Source organism: Vicugna pacos, chromosome 9 (assembly GCF_048564905.1).
Source record: "Vicugna pacos chromosome 9, VicPac4, whole genome shotgun sequence".
In the NCBI taxonomy this organism is placed as follows: Eukaryota; Metazoa; Chordata; class Mammalia; order Artiodactyla; family Camelidae; genus Vicugna; species Vicugna pacos.
The window spans coordinates 14401374-14408508 of record NC_132995.1 but is presented as its reverse complement, the minus strand read 5'-3'; positions in this window follow the sequence as shown (position 1 = coordinate 14408508).

Sequence of the window (7135 nt, the reverse complement as noted above, 5' to 3'; positions counted from 1 at the left end):
GCAACAGAACTGACCCTCAACTGTCCCTCAACTGCCCCTCCAGAGCCAGCGTCCCTGCACGTGCGCACGGAGGCCCGGAGGCCCAGTGTGCCCCATGTGCACGTGGGAGCCTAAGTCATTTCAAATCTCTGCAATGGCTTGTGGGCCGTTTTAGATTCCTTTCAAATGTCAGTGCTAGGAGGCTGAGCATTTCGGGACATTTCCAGAAGTGAGGCTTGCCCCTGAGAAAGTCGTGTTTGTATGTGACTGTGGTTAGAGTAGGGTGGAACTACAGGATGCTGAAGGCCTCGTTCCCCAGGGAGCTCCCCACCAAAAACCTCTACATCTCTTTATCTCTCAGTGTATTCCTTTCTGCATCCCTCTGGGCCCCAGCCAGTCCCAGCCAGGGACTTTAGCAGATGCAAAGAGCAGAAAGCTGTTTTCATGGTTTCAGAGATTGTGGCAATATGCATCATTAAGTACAAACTTGAGAAACCAATACACGCTCTCCAGATGAAATGAAAATGTGTTTCTGCATGTCTGCTGACCCTGCTCTGTGGCTCAGCCTTATGTTGCACGCTTTCTTCACTTTTATTTCCACCAATTAATTCTTTAATCAAGGCAAGATGTATTTAGGAGCATGGTACAACATTTGAGAACTTTTTTACCATGTAACTACAAAAGCACCACGTCAGTGACTCAGCGAGGCCACGCTGCTGGCTGACCACCTGCAGGAGGCGGGGAAGGCAGGGCAGGCCTCCTCTTCCTGCCTGGCTCCATCCTTCCTCCCTCAGCTGGCTAATTATGGCTTCTGGCCCTGCCGGGGTCCAAACTGCAGGAGTGCCCCTGCCCCCCCTAAGTGGCCGACACTCCTGGGGCTGGTCTTGAGTGGACAGGACCTGGCAAGTGTTGTAAAGCTGACTCTCTCAGGGGCATTTCTGTGCCCACTCCTACAGCGGCAGGAAGGAGGGGATCAATCAATTATCATGAGCAATTATTAACGACTCCATGTCATTTTAAATTTCATAATCCGAGTACATAATGAGACCTTTGGAGGTAATCCAGTACAGCACCCTCTGAAAAGAGTGTTTTTTCCAAATACACTAGTGTGAGGAAATTCACACTTTCCTGAGGAGTCCTGTGATCTCACAGGACATTCACAGACACAGACAAATACACCCGTGACACATGGGCTCGGTGAGATGATGCAGGCTTGGGGAGATGTTGTGGCCTTTGGGAGATGTGGGCTTGGATAGATGATGCGGGCTTGGGACATGATGTCGGTTTGGGAAGATGATGTGGGCTTGGGGAGATGATGTGGGCTTGGGGAGATGTGGGCTTCGGGACATGCTGCGGGCTCGGCGAGATGATGTGGGCTCAGGTAGATGATGTGTGCATGGGGACATGATGTGGCCTCGGGGACATAATGTGGACTTGGAGAGATTTGAGATGGGGAGATTATGCTGATTGGGGAGATAATACGGGCTTGGGGAAATGATGCAGGCTTGGGGAGATGTGGGCTCAGGGAGATGAATCAGGCTCAGGCACATAATGTGGGCTTAGGAAGATGTGGGCTCCAGGAGATAAAGTGGGCTCGGGGAGTTGTGGGTTTGAAGAGATGTCTCAGGCCAGGGGAGATGACGCGGTCTCAGGGAGATGACGTGGCCTCGCGGGCATGATGTGGGCTCGGGGAGCCGTGGGCTTTTGGAGATGATGTGGGCTTGGTGAGATGTGGGCTCAGAAAGATGATGCCGGCTCGGGAAGATGATGGTGACTTGGGGAGATGTGGCTTTGGAGAGATGATGTGGGATTGGGGAGATGAATAAATTTTTAAACTCTCTTCTTTTTATATTTAGCTCTTCATACCGAAGAGCCACAGGACCTAAACTGTAAAAAACCTTTAGCTAACTTATCTCAAACAGTAGCTTGTGCTTCTTTCCCATCAAGGTAAATCACTGTGCATCTCCTGAGGGCTGACGGTATGACAGCTGTGTTTAGGTACTGGGGATGGAAGATGAAAAGGAATGGTTATTGTCCTTGAGGAAATTTTATTTCTTCTCTGGACTGAGAAACCTAAGTAGACGGTTCCAATGCAATGTATTAAAGTACAAGGAGGTATCAAGAAGGTACAGCTTCAAGGACTTGTAACCTACACAGTTGGCAAGTGGCTGTGCTGGAAAGATTTGTTTTCCAGGTTTTATCAGAAATATTTTCACACCATTTCAGTATTAAAAATCTGTCATCCCTGCCAACATCATCCACAAAATGAAAATGTGTGAACTACCAGAAAAGGGGATTTGAAAACAAATTCAAGGGGAAAAAAATAACACAGTGTTTCTTTTATCACCGTCCTCAGAGCCCTCTCCCTCCTCAGTGTAAAAGGTCTGTACACATTCTGTTGAATGGGGAATGATGCGGACTGAGGTAAAGAAAAGCCTTCAAATTTCTGTTGTAGACTCAAGATCTAATTTGTCCAAGCTTCAAGTCTGCCTTAGCACAGAGCCTTTAAGGGGAAAATGTAAAGTGTTAAAGCTTTGACTACCCTTAGAAGAAACAGTGTAGCAAATAGGGAACTTGAGAGAACCAAAACGACAGTTCATCTAGTCAACAGGATAGTTCCTGTTTTCTGGGGCTGTAAAGGTAAAAGGAGACGGGTCAAAGCCTCTAAAAGCAGACAGAAATTCTCAGTTTCTCAATGCTTAGGGAAACAAAAACTTGCTTCAAGCACACTGTCAAGTTTTTCTTTCAGTATTCGTCAAATTTTGAAAACATACAGGGTGTGAGCCTGGAGATTTGGCTCTGAAGCACAGAACTAGAGCCACAACAGTATTTCATTCTGAAGAAAACGAGGACTCTCCGGGCTGTAACCAGATGTCTGGGAGAGCCATACCCTTGAAACAAAGATGAGCCAGAGACAGACTGTGTAACTTAAATCCAAACTCAGCTTCGACCCATCCTCCATAGTAACACAGTCTTCTTAGAAGGACACCAGTCACTGGACTGGGGACCTCCCTCTATTTCAGTATGACCTCAGTAATTACTGACACCTGCAAAATCCTATTTCCAAGTGCGGTCACATACTGAGATTCCAGGTAGACATGAATTTGGAGTAAAACTCTTCACCCCATTCCAGTTGGTATGCCCCAAAGAAAGGGATTCTGCTTCTATACTAGAATAAAGAAAATTCTGAAAGTCATCATCAAACTACTGGCAAGACCATTCAGGAAGACAGACACCACTCCAAATATTTAAAACAGAATTGACTTAGTAACATTGGTTACAGTGGCATTTGGAAGGTGGAAGCAGTCAAACCGGGGATGAGGAGGTAACCCAGAGGTTAGCACAGAAGCAGCCCCTCCCACTCCCGCATGTGAGCAGAGGGAAGTGACGTTATCAGAGCCCAGGGATGCCAGCCACCCAGCAGCAGCTAAAGCAACAGTGAGCCTGCCAGGCACAAAGCCGACCCCTGACGGGACAGAGCAGCCGGCAGGGATAGATCACGGTGGGCAAGGGGAGAGAGCAGGCGGCGGGACCCTGGCTTTCCCTTCCCACTGCCCTCTAACTCCCCACCCAGCCTCCATTTGCCAGGCACAGCTGGAAGCCAACATCACCTGGGAAAATCAGCCTGAGAATGCTGACACCTCTGCCAAGCAAGAGAGAGGCTTGGAACAGATCGGTGGGCAAACTGGCCATGGCCAGCCCAGCAAACATGGAGGGAGGTTAAAAGAAAAAAAACCTCCGATGCTACTAATTAGGATTTAAACTTAAAATTAAATGTTTTAAGGAGGTAGGCATAGCCTCAAGTGCGTCTACTCTGTTCAGTCTGCTCACTGACAGGAAATGTTGCTTTAATCTTAATTTTTGGAAAACGGGCAATATAATAAAACAGTTAATGGACTTAGGAAAATCCTTTAAAAAGCTCAGTAAATTTTTCAAATGTGTGCAGCCTCACGTGATACATATGATATTGACCTAAAATTCTAAATATCTGTTCTCTAATTTCACCTCTTCTCTGGGCTTGTTTTGAGCTTATATAGAAGCGTTATTCTGTCAAAGAAACCACATTAAGAAAGCAAATAACTAAAAGTCTCCTTTTTCTTTCCTCCTTCCTCCCCATTAGAAATAAGAAAAGTAACGAACATGACAGTCTACAGCCTCCTTGAAAAAAATCCCCCTACACATTCTGATTCCAACTTTCTGAGCCATTATACAGTATTGCAAAGCATTCTGATTCTATTAAAGCACAGAAAAAAATGGTTTCACCATGCACTGATTTAGTAAAAAGAATGGAAATGATACCAACATTGATATTTTGTGAATTGTCTATGAGCCGAGTACAGCTCAGTATGTCCAGGAAGAAAGAGCTGGGGGGGTGGGGTGGGGTAGGAAGAATGAAAGAAGGGAAAAAAGGGCTTTGAAAAAAGTGTATCGACTTCAAAGCTGTTAAAAACCATTCCATTTCGAGCAGATGCCAACCCGCACTTCCTGCCCAGTCTCTGTATTTTCATTGTTAATGATACAGAAATAAATGAAGACCAGTCCATCTCAATAAGGATATAAATGCCATGAGGACAAAGCATGTTCACCGATTCTCCAGCATACAGAGTAATGCTCAGAGCATATGCTAGATAAAAATGACAGATCAGATGAATAAACGGCAGCTTCCCTGAACACAACAGCCAGAATGCACCGCTTTTTCCTCTGCAATCCCACAAAATCTAGCCTCTGTCACTGGTGTGGACCCCATCACTCTGCCTGGTACATAGTTCCCTGTGCCCTGTATTGTCCTCCCCTGCCCCCATCGAGTACTTCAATACAGAGAATGGCTAATTTTTTTTTCCATGGTAATAGCTCATGCTGTCCTCGAAACAAGTCTCCGGTTGTTTCATGCATGTCCATCTCATCTCTAAACGGGATTGTCCTCATTTCTGTCCTCCCCTAATTTATAGTGTGGCCTCAGGTGGGTCAGAGCTGCTTTGAACCGGAGCCTGCTGTCTGGAAAAGGAGATGGTTGGATCACATGATCCAAAGCCCCTTCTAACTCCAACAGGCTATGATTATTTTAGGGCCTGAAGGTAAAAGACTAAGAAGGCCAACAGGGTCCAGGTTTCCAAATGACTTCCAGTTTGGTGCATTCCATTAATTTGTAAAGTCAGTTGTTATGCTCTGCCGGTAACGCTGATTTACATTCAGAGCAGTGGGGACATTTCCATGTAAAACACAAGAAGTCCAGCAAGGCAATGAAGCGTCCATCCTTTGACGACAATCTGATCTGAAAAACAGGACAACAAAACCAAAGAACTGCTAGGGGTAAAATGTGTTGATCTTTCGTGTCTCAGGGCAGAGACACTACTGAGGAGCTCCCCACCACACATAAATAAAATCCTTTAATGCAGAGGTAGTTTGTTACAGTCTCCAAAATGATGCAGCCCCAACAGCAAAGGAAAATGCATTAGTATCAGATGTAGAATTTCCAAGACTTCTGTGTTTAAGTTTTTCTTTAAACAGCTGCCTAATATTAATTTATTCTGTCTTCAGTGGGTGTTTGCTGACTCCCTGCTGTCCAGCTCTGGACTCTGCGCTATGAGCTGTGTGAGTCTGAGCAAGTTATTCCACTTAACTTGTGCCTGCGTCTCTTCATCAGTTGAAAGGGGTAATGTTAGTGCCCAATTCGCAGAGCTGTTGTTTGGATTAAATGAAATAACAGGCACAAACCCTAGAACAGAGACTAACACACAGTTAGCAACATTTCAGTGACTTTGTTGCTAATGGTGCTACTGCTGTTGTTCTTTTACTCTTACTTTCCCGTGCAAGGCGCTCAGCTAAGCGTGTTAGAGAGTTTTTAAAAAGATATCACGGGGGGGGGGGAATGACTAGGCAGAGCATAGAGGACTTTCTGGGCAGTAAAAGTATCCTGTGATATTCCAATGGTAGATACATGTCATTATATATTTGTCCAAACACAAAGACAGTACAACAGCAGGAACGATTTCTAATGCAAACTGCAGACTTGGTGTGATTGTGATGTTTGGATGCAGGTCCAGCAATGGTAACAAATGCAGCCTTCTGGTGGGGGAATGTTACCAATAAGGGAAGCTGCGGGGGAGGGGGAGGAAGGAGCACACCAAATATCTGTGTCCCTTCCCCCAGTTGTGCTGTAATCCTAAAACTGCTCAAAGAATTTGTCTTAAAGCACACAACATAATATCCATGTCTTACCCCTCAAAAAAGTCTGAAGTCATAGAAGTGACAAATGACTGTATTAAATGGTAAAAGTAATAATGCCATGAGAGAGGAAAAGATAAGATGCTATGAACATTTAGAAAAAGAATGATTTGCCTAAGTTTCCAGTCTAGCCCTTACCACACAACGTGATTTAAAAAAAAAAAATGCTTTCTGTCCCTCCTACCCATCCTAGTGGACTGAAAGTCACTTGGAAGATAAGTGTATGGCTAATTCATCTTTCACTCACTTTGCCTTGCAAAGAACATGATATAAAGGAAGATTTCAATAAATCTTGATTTAACAGGAGTAAACATCACTAAGATCAGGTTCAGAAAGTTATCATTTCACTGCGAACTGGGCATCCACATAGAGATGTCTGGAAAGAAGTCAGAAATAGCAATTAAAGTTTCTTAAGTAAAGGAAGGGCCTTGCATGGAGTCCTATACTTCAAAAAAATATTATAGTTGTCTGTAGTATTATCCGAAAGGCAAGAGGTCACTTCAATTCTCCACTGTTATTCCAGTGTCAAGAAATTTAATCCAACATCCTTTCAATTTTCCCTGAGTTTTACACCTTTAATAAGATTCATAAAAGTTTTTTTTTTAAACCTACTTCAAGTCCATTATTGGGGTGGTACCACTTGGCTCATTATTAAAATAAAATAATGTTTGGACATTTGAAATGTGAGGCCATTTAGCAGATACTGAATTTTATGAGTTCTTAGATAACACTCATGTTGTAGATACTCTCAGAAAGAAGGACCTTGGCTAAGAAAATTTTATTACAGATTCTGTGACTGGTTTCCTATCCATCTAACCCTCTCCGTGAGGATTTGACTAAAATCTATAACCTTTAGAAAGTAATTTAGGGCAACAGTTCCCAGTCACACATTAAGCAGAATTAATATATCAGCCCCCCCCCACCCCTGCAG